Source organism: Macaca thibetana, chromosome 11 (assembly GCF_024542745.1).
Source record: "Macaca thibetana thibetana isolate TM-01 chromosome 11, ASM2454274v1, whole genome shotgun sequence".
Classification (NCBI taxonomy): Eukaryota; Metazoa; Chordata; class Mammalia; order Primates; family Cercopithecidae; genus Macaca; species Macaca thibetana.
In genome coordinates this window covers 103498326-103515700 of record NC_065588.1, presented here as the reverse complement: position 1 = coordinate 103515700, position 17375 = coordinate 103498326, and the positions used below count along the sequence as shown (strand labels likewise).

The 17375-nt window shown below is 45.5% G+C and overlaps 2 protein-coding genes and 1 long non-coding RNA gene across 4 annotated transcripts in view; 1 reads left to right on the top strand and 2 right to left on the bottom strand.

Annotated features, from left to right (window-relative positions):
* PWP1 (PWP1 homolog, endonuclein) overlaps positions 1-17375 on the bottom strand; it is a 753749-nt gene that overhangs the window by 375718 nt on the left and 360656 nt on the right. The gene's annotated exons all lie outside the window — the stretch shown is intronic.
* The window catches only part of ABTB3 (ankyrin repeat and BTB domain containing 3), a 338029-nt gene that overhangs the window by 318163 nt on the left and 2491 nt on the right, over positions 1-17375 (bottom strand). The gene's annotated exons all lie outside the window — the stretch shown is intronic.
* LOC126931549 (uncharacterized) lies at positions 11526-11812 on the top strand. Its single transcript, XR_007717885.1, has 2 exons — positions 11526-11605; positions 11646-11812. It is a non-coding gene; the product is annotated as an uncharacterized LOC126931549 (long non-coding RNA).

Genomic DNA, 17375 nt, shown 5'->3' with positions numbered 1-17375 from the left:
AAAAATAATAAGGTGTTGTTGGGCTCAAAATTACAGTCAGTATAGCCTGATCAATATTAAACATATCCTCCCGTCTTCCTGTTGCCTGTTTTCAGTTACATTCAACTGGCAGGTAAGTTTGGTCCCTGGGGAAGTGGGAAGAAGATAAAGATTTGAGTTAGTCAAGAGGAACATTAGGTTAAACTGGCTCAGATAAAGTATTTGAATTAATTAGTATCACACTGTCTGGGAAAAAAAAAAATGGTTCTGGTCTTTCCAATAACAAAACCAGGTTAGAAACTGACAGTGGCACATCCCTTTCCCATTACACCAGTGCCTGTCACTCCTAGGCACTGAACTATTTCCTGAATGAAGAATTAAAAGAGAGGAGAGAGAACAGCAAGACCACAAACAGCGACTCATAAGAGGATAGACAAGTGGTTGCTTTATCTTTACAATTTTATATTGCCAATTTGATTAAATCAACAATTATTCATCTAATGGTTTTTGCCCCCATGGAATTGACCAGCTACCTTACCACCATCTAGTCACAGTTTTGGTGTCATCAGAGCATTGAAGGAACTTTCAATGTGTCACACTGTGCCCACCATATGTGGCTAACACAGTCAATGGGAGGGTCTGGTGATGATGAGCCAGGTGGCTGGGTGGGAACCTCAGCCCCTATATCCCTACTGCATGGCCTTGAGTATCTCTTAGCCTCTCTGAGTCAGTTCCTCAGTTGTGTGGTAGAACTAGTAACACCGACATCATCGGTGGTGATGGAGCAATTGAATGAGATACTATTGTGAACGTGTTCAGCAGAATCTGGTACATGGGAACCAGCCACATTAATAAGTGGGAAGTGGTGTGAATCACAACTAAAGAAAGAGAACAAAGCCTTGTTTCCTTTTCCCTGGGGCAGCATGGCATCGTGGAGGCACCAACCTGGGAATTCAGAGGGCTGAGATCCCGATCCAGCTGAGAAGGAAGGACTTTCCACCTTTAAAACAGGACTTCTATCACCCACTAGACTCACTCGCCTGCCGGCAGCTGTGCAACCCCATACAAGTCTATTAATCCCCCTGGTTCTCAGGTGTCTAGCTTGCAAAATCCATCTGATATCCAGACTGAAGACAGCGGGGCTGCGCCCGGAGAATTGTGAAGCTTCTCTCAGCAATAAGATCCAAAAGTCTACGCAGACACAGCTTTCAACTTTGGATTAGAACGAGGTGCCATCTCATGGGCAGAAACTGGGTACAAAGGGATAATGGGCAATCATTTCCTTTCTGTTCTTCAAAGAGAAGCAAGCTTTGAAAAGGAGCGTTGTTCAAGGCTGAGAATTCAGAAATATGCAGGAAGACTCCCAGTCAGTTAACCAATGGTTAGCAACAAGCTCTGGATTTGCCTGTTAGTGAAGCTCCATTAATTCACAGTTCACTTCACAGGCTGCAAATATTTATTCAGGATGTACTATACTCTGGCAGTCTTCTAGGTATTGGGGGGATAGCAATGAATAAAAGAGACAAATATCTGTGCTCGCATGAAGTTTACATTCTATGGTGTCATCTGTTCATTGAACAAGTATGTTGAAGTGCCTACTATGTGCCAGATGCTGTGCTAGAGACACAAGATGATCTGTAAAGACTGATAGGTTAGTGGGCCATTCAGTACAATCTGATGAGTGTTACAATAGAGGTTTTCTATGACTAGGGAATGACAGTCCCAACAATAACAGCCAACATGTATCAAGCACTCACTGCCACACATTAAGTGCTTATAGACATCACATCATTCTGTTTCATCCCCAAACACTCCTATGAGGTGAGCATGCTTACAAGGGAGCAAATCGAGGCTCAGAGAGAACTGGACCAAGGTGGCTCAGCTAGTAAGGGATGACACTGGGATTTGCAGCCAGACTGTCTTCGGACCCTTGATGTAACTGCCATGTGATCCCTCCTCTTAAAATCAACCAGATTAGAAGATTTAGTGGGTAAGAAACTTACACTGTACAAGTCACAATATCCCAAAGTCATCATTTGCTCACATCAGGGTTTGGGAATGCAGGACTGATCCTTTCTGTTTTCAACCTCAGACCTTTGACAGCCGTCAGGTGGATATGCCAACTTTGACAAATGAGAACAAGCACTTTGGCATGGGAAGTTGGGAAGTGTCTGGTTGGATAAGCTATTTTTGGTTCAGAGATGGCTTTGATGACTTCTACCTCTGCTCCCGCCAATCAGCAATGCCACCTGGGAGGTGAGGATGCAGCAATGAAGGAGGAACACAAAAGAGCTTTGCATTGGGCGGGGCTGGGGGGTAGGAGCAGAATTGCAAATAATTGTCGGGGGCGTGAGGAGGAAGGGAGTCATCTTCAACTGTGAAGCATCCAATTGTTGGACCCTGAATTCTGCCAGTTCAGTTTATTTCCAATATTGGTTCTCTTCATGCCCTGTCTTCTCTCTTCCATCCCTATTGGGTTCTGGAGCTGCAAAGATTCCAAGCGCAGTACTCCTCTTTCCCTCTCCTCTTGGCCCTACCTCACTCGCCTAGCCTCATTCAGCTGCTTCTCTGAGCCTCAGCAGGACACAATTTCTAAGCTTGTCTCATTGGCCAAAGCCAAAGCACACATCCACTGTGGGATTCCCAGTTCCATGGGTAGTCAGAGCCTCCTGGGAAGCCAGAGCAGGAAGGACTTGCTCATTACCCTGGCTAGTGCTCTTCAAACTCTACATCTTATTCAAAATCCCAGTATATATAAAACAGATACAAGAGGAACAACTGCTAATGTGTGTGTACAGGGTGGAAGTGAGAAGCCTCCCTGCCTTACTCCATGAGAACCTAGATCAAAATCACTGATTTGGCCTAATCCCCCTGGTTGATGGTTTATAGATGATATACTGAGGGCATTTCCCCTCTATCCCCTTAGGAAAACATCACAAATATCCTCAGAATCATTATGGTTAGTGTGGTTCCCAATAAGTACATCTATGCTGCTGCTTTTTTCTTTCTCTCTCTTCTCTCTCTCTCTCTCTCTCTCTTTCTCTCAACAAGGTCTTGCTCTGTCACCCAGGCTGGAGTGTAGTGGCATGATCATAGCTCACTGCAGCCTCAAACTCCTGGGTTTCAGTGATCCTCCCACCTCCCGAGTAGGTGGGGCTACAGGTGCATGCCACCACTCTCAGCTGACTCTTTACATTTTGTATAGAGACGGGGTCTTGCTATATTGTCCAGGTTGTCTCGAACTCCTGGCCTCAAGCAATCCTCCCACCTTGGCCCCCAAAGCACTGGGATGAGAAGCATAGGTCACTGCACCTGGTCTCAATGCTGCTTCTTCATGGGGCCTGAAACAATCCCCAAGGGTTGCAGACAGAAATACAGAGTTTGGGGGTACAGTGGGAGTAACTACCTCAAATACCACCTGATTCAGGGGACCACTTCCTCCTTGGGGGCACACTATCTTCTGTTCTAGGACATTCCCAGTTCTCCTCCTCACTTGGCTGCTCCTTCTCAGCCTCCTCTGCTGGTTCCTCCTCTTCTGTCTGGCCCAAGGAAGGGCTCTGTCTTTGGTCGTCTTGTCCTTTCTATACTCACTCCCTCTGTGACCTTGCCCACCTCATGGTTTGAAATACCATCCACATGCTCTCAACTCCCAAATGTATATCTCCAAACCATCCTCTCTCCTGACTTCGAGATACTCCTGAGTGAGTATCCAATGGCCTGGTTAACATCTCCTCCTAGACACCTAAAAGACAACTCGAACTTTGCATGTCCCAAGCTGGGGTCCTGATCTTCCTGCCATCTCCAAACCTGCTCTTTCCAGTCTTTCCCATCTCAGTTTAAGGCAACTCCGTCCTCCTCATTGTTCAAACCAAAAACCCTTCAGAGTCTTCCTGGATCCCCCTCGTTCCCTCACACCCCACACCCAATGTATCAACATGAGCTTGTTAACTCCACCTTTTGGTTACAGCCAGAAGCTTCTTCCTAGCCCACCTCCACTGCTACCACCCTGGCTAGGCCACCGTCCTCTCCTGCCCGGGTTATCGGAAGAGCCTCCACACACTCGTCTCCCCTGCCTGCACTCTTGTTCCTCTGGAGTCCATCTTCAACCAGATCTGCCAATCCTTATTCAAAACCCTGCCATGGCTTCCCAGTTCACTAAGAATAAAAGTCAAAGTCTGTGATGACCTATGTGGCCCTACCTAACCTGGCTTATGATGACCCTGTGCTTTCACCTCTCATTCCTCTTGGCTCACGCATGCTTCTCCACCACAATGGGTTCTTAGCTATTCCTGCCTCAGTGCCTTTACACTGGCTGTTCCCTCTGCCTGAAACAGTTTTCTCCCAGATACCAACATGATCAATTCCCTCACCTCCTTCATCTTTCTACACCAATGTCATCTTTGGAGTGAGGCCACCCTGACCATGCTATCATTGCAACCATCCCCTACTCTCCCGATTCCCCCTACTCTGATTTAATTTTTCCATGGCAGGTGTCACCTTCTAACACTTTTACTTATACAGTGTGTTTATTATCTAGTAGGGTCTCCCCAACTAGAATGTAAGTTCTGTAAAGGCAATGACTTTTTTCTATGGTCTGATGGATGCTAAGTATCTAGAGCCATACCTGGTATATGGTAGCCTCTCGATAATTATCTATTGAATAAATGATTGAATGAATGGTTATTTTACAGTTTACAGAGCACTTTTATATCTGAGGACTCCTTTGATCCTCAAAACAATTCTGGGAACCTGGTATATTTCTTATCTCCATTTTTCTGATGAGGAAACAAGTCCAAAGAGGTTAAGTCACTTGCCTGAGATCAACACAGCTTATCTAGAGCGGGCCTCATGTCCTCTTCTGGCACTAAACCCTCAAGCGCTGTCTCATCTGACCATACCGATGAAATCTCTCCAAAGCCCAGGTCTCATCCAGCTCTCTCCTGCCTCCCTAAACTTGCACCCCAGCTTGCTGATGACTCTATATTTGCAGGTGCAATGTGTGGTCTGCTTATTTTGTCTCAGAGGAGCATATGAACTCACTCTGCTTCTCTACAGACCATCTGACTTAGACGTACACTTCCAGGGCACCTTCTGACCCTAAGATCCTCCTCCAGAACATAGGAGGAAGAGTCATATGCTGCCCCAACCCCTGCCTTCTGTTTATACACAAAGGAAACAAGTGGACATATCATAAGGAATGAGCAAGGGGGTGAAGGCAGCAGGGATGGGTGGGAGAGACCCTTCGCAGATCAGGAAGCAGCTCCCCTTGTTCTTCCTTAACAACCATGGGCTGAAATGTGAGGTCGCTAAATGCAACTTAATAATGGCTTCTAATCTCCTACTGAGAAATTTCTTTCTGGCCTAAGCAACAGGCACAGCTATAGCAACTGGTTTACTGCCGTCTCATCCGCCATACAAAGAATTGTGAGTCGGCTCATGATTGCTCCTTTTGCACAGGCTTCTGGGAAGCTCAGCAGTGGCAAATCTGTAGCCCAACCCTAGCAAGGCCAGTAGGAGAACAGGGCCTTGCCACGGGTCACAACATTGTATGGCATGGCCTGGGGAGACTCACACCTTTTCCCCTCCTCCCTTCACGTGTGCTCAGGCCTCGAGGCAGGATGGCCTAGGTTCAACCCCGAACTCTGCTGCTACTCTCCACGCAGTCTCAAGCCGGCTGCCTCACTTCTCTGCCCCTGACAGGGTGATATTACTCACCCCAGATGTCTGGGTAATTTCTCCTCAGTCATCTTCCATGATTTCTGAGTCAGATCTCTCTCACATCCCATATTTCCTCCTCAAGGCATGGTGGTTAGGAATAGGGACCGAGAACTAGGGACGGAGTCCCCACTCTGCATCTTACTAACTGTAGGACTTTGAGCAAGTCTCTCCATCTCTCCCAGGTGTCCTCATCTGTAAAACAGAGATGATAACCATGCCTGTCTCATAGAGCAGCTAATGCTCTCCATTACTTAAAATGGTGCAAGGAGTGTGGCAAATGCTCAGAACGTGTCAGCTTTTACCAAGATGATGAGCTGGGCTTCCCGGTTTTCCAAAGCATCGCCTCATTAGACACTTCCAACTCTATCAACACCAGAACCTGGTGTGATCATTATTTCCAACCCCCATGTGAGGGCAATGAGGCTCAGAGAGGTCAGGAGCGTGAGGTCACACAGCACGAGCCCACCCTCCTGGGCCTGAGCCAAGCGAGGCCTTCCCATGCACTGCGGGTCTCAGGCAAATTCCTACCCCAGCACAGGCTCCCGGCTGCCCCTCGAGGCTCCACATTATGGGGCCATCAGAGGCTGTGAAGGTGCCAGCTCACTCTTGGTCTGTTTCCTTGATCCATAGCTCTAATGCTTGGAGAGAGAAAACTTAGAGCAGCAGCCGAATCAGCAAGAGCAGCCAGCGGATCCAGGTGGGGAGAGGTGGGGAAGGGGGCGGGGACGGGGGAGAGGAGGGGAGGCCCCTGCCCTCCATCCACCATGGCTGCCGCAGCAAGCTGAACAAGAGGCCTATCATCCGGCCCCAACAGTAGCAGCTGCAGAATGGCAGGAGCAGGAGGAGGGTGGGGAGGGCTTCCAAAGGGAAGGAGATTGAGCAGAATCAGAGGCGCTGACATGGGGATGAGATTCCCTGCTCTCTGCCCTCTGCCTGCCCTGGTGGTGCAGACTTCCGGGTGGGAAGGAGGAGCTCCAATCACCTGTGCACAGATCACACCCTTACCACCCCATCCCTGCAGGCTTCCCCACCGCCTGTGTCACCACCAGCACCAGGTGGAGGAGGCTGACAAGGAGCCTTCCACCTCTGAATGCCTGGTGTCCCCGGTCCCCCCCTGGAAGCACAAGGGAGGGGCAGCTCCCCTCGCAGGCACTGCCCTGGACCTCACCCTGCAGTCTAAGGAGGCTTTGTCCCCATCAAATACTCCTGGCCCTGTGAATCTCTCCCGCTGAGCAACTGTCATGGGTGCAGTTTGACATCTGTGTGACTATCTGTGAATAAACTAAACCCGCCTCAAGCCCGCAAGCTCCATGAGGGCAGGAAGCACCTATGGCTTTGCTCACGCGAGTGAGCCCAGCCCCTAAGCGTCAAAGTCAGTATAGAGAAGACTGAAAGGGGCTGAGGAAGGAGGCGGAGAGAGAAAAAGGCTGTGCCACCTCCCCAGTACTTGAAATGCTCAGAAGCATCCAGAGAAAGAAAAGAGGTAATTTAAGTCTGGCGTGCTTCTTGGGCACATCATGACTCCCTGGGTGGTACCCTGAGCTGGGATTAGGAAGGAACAATGACACATACCACCCAAAGAAAATCAGTTAATCCATGCAGCCTCAACCTCAGAGGCAGGCACTGTAAGATTTCACTTACCCCTCCTCAAAGCTGCCTCTCTGATTTGCTTTTAGATATGAATGCACAGGGGAACTGTTAATTTGATTCTGCATTTAGCACACCTGATCTTCACAGTCATTGCTTTCATTGGTTCAGCCACGATCTAATGGGGACCTCCACATGCTTCTAGACTAGCATTTATTTTACTGTGAGATATTACAGCCGGATCGTAAATTAATCTCCAAACTGCTATCGATGATGCAGGCTCTCATCCCACTGTGCTTCCCACGGGTGATCTGGTTTACAGGAGATGATACATCACTGCGGATGGGAGATGGGCTCTGAAAATCCAGAAACCTGGTATACCGGTTCCAGCTCTGCTGTGTGATCTTGGACAAGACAGTATCCCACTCTGCGCCTCAGTTTCCACATCTGTAAAATGTGAGAGTTAAACCAGATGCTCCCTTGGAATGAGGCATGGTATGGTGAGAGGAAGGTCGAATTTGAAGTCCCTCAGACTTAAATTCTATGTTTTTAAATTGAGTTCTTTACTTATTGTCTTAGCAACTTTGGGCAAGTGACTTTATGTATCACAGTCTCAGATTCTTCTTGGGTAAGATGGGGTCGATGACAATACCTAACCAGCCTTTCCACATTCACCCTTCCAGTGTGCTCTCTGAACTATTGCCAACATGATCTTTTTAGAACACAAATCTGATCACTGTATCTCCCTCCTTAAAAGCTTTCAAGGGCTCTCCAGTGCCCTCTGTAAAAGCCTGCTTAATCTGGCAGATGCTTAGTCTAACCTCTACCAGACTCCCCTCCCTACCCGCTCCCATTCCAGCTGCACTGGCCATTCTACCTTCCCCCCATGCTCTCCTCTGCCACAGGCCCTTTGCACATGCAGTTCGCATTCACCAAGTATTCTTCCTACCTTTTCCATCAACTTGGCCATGCTTCAGCCTCATTCCAGCCTCACTCAAGCCTCACTTCCCCATTTCCTTAGTGAAGCCTTACTCCCAGCCACATCAAGAGCCGTAGTAAAGACTCTAATAGCCTGTATGTCTCTCCTTTGTTGCACATGTCACCAGTTGTAAATTTACATCTGCAAATTCTTTGATGAATAAATTAAACCCAGCACAGGCCCACAAGCTCCATGAGCACAGTTAAATGTTGCTCAACATTTAACACAGTGCCTATAGAAAGTCATAATGAATATAATGAAACCCCACAATGGCCAACATGTATGAAGCAATTTCTGCATGTCAGGCACTTCCCAACAGCCTTCAGAATTAGGTTTCACTATTACTCTCATGTAACAAAGGGAAAAAGTGAGTCACAGAGAGGTTAGGTAACTTGCCTGACATCACACAGCTAATAAGTGGTCAAAGTCCAGAAGTCTGGTTACTGACAAACTATAGAAAGCTTTTCAGTCACTCAGTAAATGAGGCAGCGACTGGGGGCAGTTCTTTAAGCAAGGAGGCTGGCACCTGCTTAAGCACTTAATAATAACAACGATGATTGTTAACAGATATTGAGTACTTACGATGTGTCCAATATTATTCTAAGGACTTTTATATGAATTAACTCATTTTATCCTCTCGATGACATTTTCTTTATGAGGGAGTGCTACCATTATCGTTATGAAGCAGATGAGAAAATTGAGGCTGGGAAAGATGAACTGACTTGCCCAAGATCACCTGGCTTGTAGGCAATAGAGCCAGAATTTGAACCCTGGTCCACCTAACTCCAGAGTCTAGCAAAAACCCAGCTCTGTGATTCTCAGGGAGGACGAGGCTCAGTCTCCTCTGCAGTAAAAATGGAATCAATTCTCCCCTATGCCACAGTTTTCTGAATTCAGTTCTACCTGTGAGAGGGCCTGTGCTTCTTATGGCACTGAGCCCACCCAGCTAGGCAGGGTATGGAGGGAGCTGTCCCTGGAGATGATAAAGCCAGCTATTTCCCCAGGGCCTCAGCTGAGGAGGCTATGCTGTGATCTGATGGACAGCTGGGAAGTGACTCATGGGGCAGCCAGGGAGAGGGGAAGCCGGCGGGGACTAAAAAAAGAGCTGCGACCACATATTATGCACAAGGACAATCATCAACCGTAACCACCACCCCCAAGGCAAGCCCCGCCCTCTACCCCACAGGCCCCTCAGGCTGCACTGGAGTCCTTCTGGGATCCTCCTGGAGGCCCCTGTGATCCGGATTTCACCACCCGGCTGTGGCAGTTCACAGCACAGGCTCTTGAGCCCAAATCCCAACTCAACCACTGTGTAGCCGTGGCATCCTGAACTAGTTGCTGAACTTTTCTGAGCCTCAGTTTCTTCCTCAGCACATTGAGGATAAGAAACAGTCATTTCGCAAGAAGAGTGTGGAGATTAAATAAAGTCTTGTGTGTGGAAATTCTGGAATAGTCCCTGGTTCAGCAACTGGTAGTTCTCCCTGTGGATAAAACGCAGGAGATGGCAAAGGGGAAAAGACAGACATGTGATACAATTTTCCTGGAGCACCCACTCGTTCAGATTGACATTTTACCTTCACATCCATTCACTGTTAATCCACTCCACTTTCAGTATAGAATGATACTATCGATAATAATAAAGATAACAGTTATTAAGTACATATGAGATGCTACGATCAATGTTTCACATTCATTATATCATTTTAATCCTCACAAGCATTCTATAAGGCAGACTGCCAACTGCCTAATTCAAATCTGGCTGGCCACTTGCAAGCCATGTCACCTTAAGCAAATTCATTAAACCTTCTGTTCCTCAACTTCTTAATCTGTAAAATGGGGATAATAATAGCGCCTGCTTCATAAGGTTGTTGAGATGGCTAGCTCTCTATTAAATACTTATGCCCCTCTGATACTGTAGACTTGTGGCTGTGGGTGGCTGCCCTGCCAGAGACCATAATTTCCAGCCCCCTTACATCTAGTGGAGGCCATGAGACCGAGTGCCGGTCATTGGAATGTGGAAGGAATTGACACACCCACATCCAGGACTGTATTACAATCCTCCACATTCTCTATCATCCACAATCAGAGACGTCTCTGGGAGTTATGTGTTCAAGATGGTCGAGCTTCCATCAACTTCCACAGACAGAGCACCTCTCTCCCCTGCCATCAGGTGGACTCTACATGAATGAGAAAGCAGCTTTTATTATGTTCAGCCACTAAGATGTTAGGATTTATCTGATGCATCGGCTAGCATTACCCTAACTAATACAGAACTTAGTTCCAGAAGTGGACTGCTTAAAACATGTGACATTGGCTTAGAAGTCAGGTAGCAGGTTACACTAGAGCCTGGAAAACTGGAGACCCATGTGATACAGAAGAAAAATGTCTCATTAAACTGTCATCTATGATAACTTGGCAGTCAGAGCTCACACCTACTAAACCTGTATGCTCTATAGAAAGAGCATAAAAAATAATGGTAATAGAGTTTGCTAACAGTTCCTGGCTAAGTAAGGTACTAGGTAAAGAGAAGAACTCAGGCATAAATTAACTAGTTTGAAAGTAATTTTAGAAAGGAATAGTGGAGAGGTAAAAACAGACAACTATGTCTAAACCCCAAACAATAAAAGAAAAGAGTGAGAAGACATTTAAGTGAAATAAGTATCATGTGAAGAATATAAGCTTCCCACCTAAGCCTGATGGCCTCAAGGTAGCTGCCATTAAATTTAGAGAGAAAGAGAGGTATGGGGAAAAGGAAGTAATAATCCGGGCTTCAGAATTAAGTCTAGGAAATAACTTTGGGTGTGGCTACTGGCATATTAGACATCATAGATCAAAGTCTTACTAAGTTGTTGAGGGAATTGCATTGCAAAATCTATAAACCTTGACTTTAATAGTCTTTTACTGTTATAGCATTAAAACAATCCTTGGGCCCCCAGAGGTTCAAGGGAAAGAACTAGGTCACAAAAGATTTAGAGCCCCCAAGAAGGCCATACTGCCCATGACCAACTTCAGGTGTGGTCGTGGAAAATAACAAAGAAAATCCTCCCACCAGCACAGCTGAGAGTGTGGAGAACAATGAACCAGTAAATTCCTATCAGGAGAAGAGTCAGGACCTAATCCAGGAACTTCACCCACTGCTAGGATATAATCCCACAATGCTTGCTTGGCAAGATTTCATCACTACTGAGGACCAGTGACCGCTGTGTACATACCGTCCATGATTATCCTTTCCAAATGGGAGTTTTGTGATGGTTATCCCACCCTGCTCAGATGTGGGATATGAATGCAGAGTGGCAGATAATAAAGTTTGTTTTGCCTCATGAGTCCCCGGACCATGGTGAGGTGCCACACTCAGCTTCATGAGTCCCTGGACCATGGTGAGGTGCCACACTCAGCTTCATGGATAGGACTGAGCAACATCCAATGACTCTGAACTTGAAGTTGGAAGCAGGGATCAGATAAAATGTGGGTTCCTCCCTTAGGGAAAAGAGAATGTGTTTTGAGCATAGGAAGAAGGAGGCACACACATATTGGTGGTCAGAGAGCCAATGATACATCTGGTCAATGATATGTGGACACAAGCAATGTAAGTCCCTCCAGGCTTAGCCTATACCACCTTTCTTAAGCTCCTCCACACTCACTGTCTCCCTCTACCTACTGGCTGGCTGAATGTCCAAGGAAGGCACTGAAGGCCGCATGTAGAAAATAAAAAAGGCAAACTCTCCATTAGTCAAGCTTGGTACCTAAATGACCCTCCTGCCTCCTCCAACCCTACTCCTCTCTCAATCAGAGTTTAAGTGTATAAGAAATGAATTTCTATTGTGTTAAGCTACTGAGATTTCTGAACTGTCTTTAATAATAACTGATAAGGCCAGGCATGGTGGCTCATACCTATAATCCCAGCACTTTGGGAGGTGGAGATGAGTGGGTCACCTGAGGTCAGAAGTTTGAAACCAGCCTGGTCAGCATGGTGAAACCTTGTCTCTACTAAAAATACAAAATTAGCCAGGCGTGATGGCGCATGCCTGTAATCCCAGTTACTCAGGAGGCAGAGGCAGGAGAATCGCTTGAACCTGGGAGGCAGAGGTTGTGGTGAGCTGAGATTGCACCATTGCACTCCAGCCTGGGCAACAAGAGCAAAACTCCATCTCAATAATAATAATAATAATAATAATAGCTGAATGTAACTATAATGATTATAATACATAAAGCTCTTAAAATAGTGCCTGGCATATCATAAGCTATACAAGTAGAGCTGTTTATTACAATACCCATTTTACAGATAGGGAAACTGCAGCTTACAGGTGTGCCTGAGTCCAGAGTCAATTACTATTTTGTATTTACCTTTCAGTGGATAATAAGTTTGGTAATAATGAGTTTGGTGCCTGGCTCAAGGTCACAAATACTAACAGACTCAGAATTAGAGGCCTTCCTTCTAGACAAAGTTCATCAACTCTGCCCCGACCCCAGGTCTTCAGGTTAGTCCTTCATTGTTTTGTTAGTTTTATTTTATGTTTCAAGAAACACCCAACTTGCAAATGCCCCAGCACTGAACTAGCAGGTCTGCACAGAAAACCCAATCACCCTTTACTGACCCAAATTCCAAGTTTTAATTTACATCAAGCCAGTTAATTGAAAAGGTGCTCTGTGAGCACAGGCACTGCTGCAGCTGGCTCTTGAGATAGCGTTTGCTCTTCCTCTTAAGAACTTGGGTTTCTTCTGTGACATTTTTGGTCCAACACAGCAACACTTTTCCACAGAACAGGATGACCAGTTTAGGGACAAGAAAACAGCTGAGCAAGCATTTTGTGCAGAGGCAATAGAAAAGCAAAAGACCTGAAAACCAACCTACCCCCAAAGCCCGTGCTGACAGGTGAGGGCTCGTGTTAATTAATGTTTATCAAATGACTGGGGATCCCTGAAATGAAAGAAACTATTCAAAATCCCCCAAGTATTATTATTTTCTCCAGCCTGAATAATCTGTTTTTTAAGGAAGCCATTATTATCGAGTGCCTACTATGTGGCAGGTGCTTTTATAAACTATATCTGAATTAATCCTTGTAATTGCCCTTTGTGTTTGGTTTGGGTTTTCTTCCTTTTTAAAATACACCTTCTTTTGTTTTCTAATCCTCACTGTACAGATGGGAAAACTAAGTTTAGCAAAATTAAGTCACTTGCTAGAGAACGGTAGAGTGAAAATTTAGGGTTAGATCTAAGTGTAAGGTCTTTCTCCCTTCCTTTTCACACCATTCCATACCACCTCTTCAAGTCTGCCCTTCAAATTGTACATTTAAAACAAACTCTAATTCAAGAATACCTATGGCTTTTTTTTTTTTTTTGGTGTGTCTTTTTTTTTTTTTTTAACTGAAGCATATTTCACAATACAGTAAAATGCTCAAATACTAGGTTTACCGTTAGATACCAGCCTGGCCGGCATGGTGAAAACCCGTTTGACAAATGCATATACCTCTGAACCCACATTCCAATCAACATAAGGAACTATTTCCAGAAAGTTTCCTGGTGCCTCTTCACTAAAGATAGACATCATTTAAGTTTAAAATACAGCAAATAAAATAAGCTACCTTAATGTTATTTTATTTTACTTTAATTTATATATATATATATATATATATATATATATATATATATTTTTTTTTTTTTTTTTTTTTCCTGTAGAGATGAGATCTCACTATGTTGCTTCAGCTGGTCTCAAACTCCTGGCCTCAAGCAATCTTCCTGCCTCAGCCTCCCCAAAATAAGCTACTTTCCTTTGACCAAAACAATCCGTTTGTGACCCTGGCCACGGGGCTGTGCCCATGGCATCAATCTTGAGGCAGGTGTACTGAGTTACTTGGTGTTATATTAAAAAGGGAGATCCAGTTAAAATTCTGTGCCTTGTTGGTTCCATCCACCCTGAACATGTGGGAATGAATTAATCTGGATGTGATAGAGATGAGATACCATTTTGCCTAGATTATCACAACTATCATCATCATTTTAGCACCTACCATGTGTCAGCACCAGATTATAATAGCCTTAGACACATAATCTCATTTAATCCTTGTAATTATTACCTCTATTTTACAGCTGAGGAAACTGGAGGACAGAGAGGTTGAGTCACATACCTAAGAACAAACAACTAGAAAATGGCAGCCTTGAAATTCAAATCCTAGAGGTCCAACACCAGAGGCCATTCTCTTAACAACTGCCTTTACAGCTGAGAGGCAAATTTTAAATGCGTAAAATTGAATCAGCTGGTTATATTCATTTAACAAGCAGTAGAGAGCATCTATTATACAAAGTGCCAGGCACTGTGCTGAGTGATACGGAAGGAGACACAGAGATGAATAAGAACGGAGAAGAGGTTGTGTCAAGGAAGCCCTCACAAGGAGGCCGGGAAGACCAACTCATTCTTGAAGCCAAGTCTTCAAGAATGAGTAGGAACTGGCCAGCTCTAAAGGAGTTTAAGGCACAATGACTAGCACATACAAAGGCACAGTGAAGTACTTCTGCCCACTCCTTATTTAGCTCAATCAAGTCAAATTTTTAAAACTCCACAGTGGGGTCCCTTAGCTGTTGCCCCGGCTCTTCAAAACAGCTGAAAATCAACACAAAACTCCAGTTCTGAAAAGTTTTTACATAACTGCAAAGTTCATGCCCACAGCAAGCCCATGGATGTGATTTTTGAGAGCCCCTAGGCCTTCTTTCACTTTAGAGCCGACTATATTTTGTTTTCTGAATCCAGTCCCCCACATGACTAGTTTCACAATTCCTTAGCCTGGGCAGTTTAGCAGCAGCAAATTAGAAAGGTGGACAGGTACAGAAACAGCAGTAAGAAGGGGCAACCAAGGAAGAAGAACTTGGAGCCAGTGCCAGTCTGTAGTCCCGGCTACTCGGCTGAGGTGGAAGGATTGCTTGAGCTCAGGAGTTCAAAGACAGCCTGGGCAACATAGCGAGACCCCTTCTTTAGAACAACAATAACAACAAAGTAGAAAAACTTGCAAAGATGATTCAAGAAACTCAAAAAGCAATAGTTTTTTCAGGACATCATTGTATAATGCAGTACAATAGCTTGCTCAACTCAAACAGGTATCTAATAAGCTCCAACTGTGGACTAGGGCCTCTTTTTTTTTTTTTTTTTTTTTTTTGAAACAGAGTCTTGCTCTATCGCCCAGGTTGGAGTGCAATGGCATGATCTCGGCTCACTGCAAGCTCTGCCTTCCTGGTTCACGCCATTCTCCTGCCTCAGCCTCCCGAGTAGCTGGGACTACAGGCACCCGCCACCACGCCCAGCTAATTTTTTGTATTTTTAGTAGAGACGGGGTTTCACCGTGTTAACCAGGATGGTCTCAATCTCCTGACCTCGCAATCCGCCCGCCTCGGCCTCCCAAAGTGCTGGGATTACAGGAGTGAGCCACCATACCCAGCCTACTAGGGCCTCTCTTAGGCTTAGCAGGAGATATAAAAACATGCAAAATCCAGTTCTGCCCAGTTCCATTTGAGAGGAACAAAAAGTATACAATTCAGGAATTGTATGACAGGAAGGGTCTCTGTTCACCTGTGTAGGTAATAAAGGGCAGGTGGGATGTCTGAAGGCAGGGAACTCATCTGTCACTAAAGAGTCATATAGACAGGGATTATGAGTACGGACTCTGGAGCCAGGCTATCTGCATTTAAATAAGCAAGATACTTAAATTCCCTGTGCCTCAGTTTCTTCCTGTAAATAATGGGGATAATGGAGTACCTTTTCAAGAGGTACTGAGGATCAAATGGGTCAATATAAGGAGCCCTGCTGGATACATGTTAGCTGTTACTACCTCTCACCCGGCGCTTGCTCAGACCCTAGCATTTAGCAACTGCAGTAAGTACCGACGAACAAATGAATTCACAAATGAATAAATAAATGATACTGCCAAATTAAAGGAGGGAAAATCTATTATGTAAAGTATGTTGTCCTTAATAAGGCTTGCAGATCAGAAAGACTCCGTACAAAATAGTTTAAGAAATAGGTTTGATATTTAATGTATGATTCCGATACCTAAGGAATTAATCACTCATTCTTTAACTCTTCTGCATAAATGACCTGCCATTTTAAACAAGCCCAAAGAAAAGACATGAAGAGATCACAATGAACTTACAGTGTATCTCATACCCAGAGGAGGCTGAAGGGGCCCTGAAACCCAAGAGTTAAGCGCTGTGGTGTGGGAGAGGTTGTGATGGCAGCAAACCCCAACCGTCATTCACTCACCCTGCCCAAAACCAACTCTGTGGTCTTCTCCTTCCTTAAATTATACTTCCTCCAAAAAGGGTAAACACAAAAACTGTTTTTAAAAGTTGTTAAGGTTCATAAAAGTAAAACCGATTTGAAAAAATATAGAAGCTACTAACACAGAGCTACAAGAGGACCTGGGGGTGTATTACATATCTAGCCCCCTATTTTACAGAGGAGGCAACTGAGGCCCAAAGATGTAAAGTGACTTGCCCAAACTCACAACTTCAGGATAATGGCAAAGACAGAGGTAGCGCAGGGTGCCCAGATTTCCACACTAGAGCCTCCCAAAGGAAATAATGAGGGAGAAAAAAGAAGAGGTTCCAGGCCCAGAAGGTGGGTAAGGAGTTGGGAGTCGGGGGCAGCAAAGAGTAAGATGATTGTCATGGGAGCCACTAGGAAGGAAATTAAGCCCCTCTGTGCATTTTGGTGGGGGTAGGGTTTCAAACAAAGAGCAATCCAGTCCAAAGCTCCCAGGTTTTGCAGGTGAATCCCCGCATTCTCAAGAAGCACATACAAAGCCCAATGGCTTCTCCCCAGATGTTTCCATCTTAGTCGAGATTTCAAGGTGTGTGTGTGTATGTGTGTGTGTATGTGTGTGTGTATGTGTGTGTGTGTGTGGCCTCGAAGATATCCTCTCTTTGAGGGTTGTGCCCTGGCTGGCAGCAGACGGGAAAGGGCTCTGGCAAAGAGATCCCGAAGAGGCTCAGAGATCAGCGCGGATTCCCCTCCCCAACACACACAAACACACACCCGCTTTGCTCCTTCCTTCCCCTCCCCCACTGATGATCAAATCCAGGTGAAGGGACCGAGGGCTGCAGGGTCGGTTTCCAAAGGCTTCCG